Genomic DNA, 2500 nt, shown 5'->3' with positions numbered 1-2500 from the left:
GACCTAAAATCAGTCTTCAGAAAGATTTAAAACTACAAAAAATATCGTAATCGAATATTTTTGAAAATTTTTACATATTTCCTTTATTTTTTTTTTTTATTATTTTTAAATTATTATTATTATTATTATTTTTATTATTATTATTATTATTATTATTATTATTTTATTATTATTATTATTATTATTATTATTATTATTATTATTATTATTATAAAATGTTTCAAAATGATTTCAGTTTGAATACTAAATATTTTGGGAATTTTAGTTTAAATTTTACTGATATATTATTATAACAGAGGTATATAAAAAGAAACTCCGTTAAAGAACAATCAATATTTAAGTAAAAAATCGATTTTAAATTCACCCCCACAAAAAAAAATTAATAATAATAATTTAATAATAATAATAATAATAATAATAATAATAATAATAATAATAATAATAATAATAATAATAATAATAATAATAATAATAATAATAATAATAATAATAATAATAATAATAATAATAATAATAATAATAATAATAATAATAATAATAATAATAATAATAATTTAAAATCATAAAAAAGGATAATAAATGAAAAATGTAAAAGAAAAAAATTTTGATTACGATATTTTTCGTAGTTTTACCCTCTTTTTGAAGACTGATTTTAGTTCACCTTTTAAGGATATATTCGTATAACAAAGTTTTATGAAAAAAAATCTCCGTTAAAAATCATTGCAGATAAAAATAGAAGCTAAATGGTCATATACGTTTTGCATATGAATATACTGATAAAAGTAGTCAAGATTTCAGTAAAAAATCAATGTAAAAAATTATTAAGAAACGGAAAATAAATGAAATATGTAGGAAGTTTGAAAAATATTTCAATTTCAATACAATTTTTGGGAGGAGGTTGCCCTCTTTTTGATGACTAATTTTAGTTTAAAGATTGAATACAATATTTTTGGGGAAATTTTCCCTCTTTATGATCAATGAATTTAGTTTAACTTTTACAGATATATTCTTATAACCGAGTTAAAAAAAAAAAAAAACGAAAAAAAATCAACTTCACAAATTAACTATAAAAACATTCATGGTTTAAGACAAAAATGTATTTAAAATCATTATTAAAAGAAAAAAAATAAATGACGTATGTATGAAAAATACTGATAAAAGCATTTAAGGTTTCAGTCAAAAATCAATTTAAAAAATCATTAAGAAAAAGAAAATAAATGAAATATATAAACAGTTTCAAAAATATTTCAATTTGAACACAATTTTTTTTAGTTTTTCCTTTTTTTCGTGAATAATTTTATTATCGTTTACTCATATAATATAACAACACTATATAAAAAAACTCCGTTAGAAAAAAAATAATCAATAAAAATCGATTTCAAAAATCAACAAAAAAAACATTCGTTTAAGACAAATTCTATTTAGAAATCATTAAAAAAAGGAAAATTAATGAAATATGTTAAAAGTAAAAAAAATTCAATTTCATTACGATATTTTTCTTTGTTTTGCCCGCTTTTTGATGATTGATTTTACTTTACAATTCTCTTATATGTTATCTTATATTAAAGTTTTTATGAAAAATCTCCGTTCAAAAACAATCAAGGTGAAATTCAAGGCTAAAAGGTCATATACGTTTTGTATATAAAAATATTGTCATAAAAATTCAAGATTTCAGTCAAAAATCAATTTAACAATCAAGAAATTAAAAATAATGAAATGTGTAAAAAGTGTCAAATATATTTAAATCATATTACAATATTTTTTGGGAGTTTTGTCCTCTTTTTATTACTGATTTTCGTTTAACAGAATTATATAAAAAAATGTCCGTTAAAAACATTCAATATTTAAGTAAAAACTCAACATCAAAAATGACTTAAAAAAGACAAAAGAATAAAACATAAATGCTTTAGGTTTGTTTTAATTTGAAAAAAATTAAGAATAATACAATCTTTTATATTAATCCTTTGTATTATTTTTACATTTATTTTCAACGTGTTCGTTTTGATTTTCATCTTATTTCATTTCATATATTTAGTAAAATTGATTTTATTTAATTTTTTTTTTAATTATTGTATTTTTTATTTACTTGTATCATAATTTTCTTCATTGGTAAATAAATGGTATTTGACATTTCAATTTAACATAAAAATTACAAATACAAATATAAAACAACAATGGTAAATACTAATAAGAATATATCAGAAAACTTTGAGCTAAAATCATTCACGAAAAAGAGGACAAAATTTCCCCAAAAATTGTATTAAAATTAAATTTTTTTTTTTTTTTTTTTATATTTTTAGATACTATATTCATTTTCCAATTTTTAGGTGATTTTTGAAATTGATTTTTCCTTTAAATATAGATTGTGTTTTTACTTTTTTTTAAATAAGGCTCGGTTATAAGAAATTTGCTTTTATTTATTTATTTATATTTATTGATTTTCATTTATTTATTTATTTTTATTTATTTATTTTCATTTATTTATATATTTTTTTATTTA

This window comes from Macrobrachium rosenbergii, chromosome 53 (genome assembly GCF_040412425.1).
Source record: "Macrobrachium rosenbergii isolate ZJJX-2024 chromosome 53, ASM4041242v1, whole genome shotgun sequence".
NCBI classification, from domain to species: domain Eukaryota; kingdom Metazoa; phylum Arthropoda; class Malacostraca; order Decapoda; family Palaemonidae; genus Macrobrachium; species Macrobrachium rosenbergii.
This window is presented reverse-complemented; position numbering follows the sequence as displayed.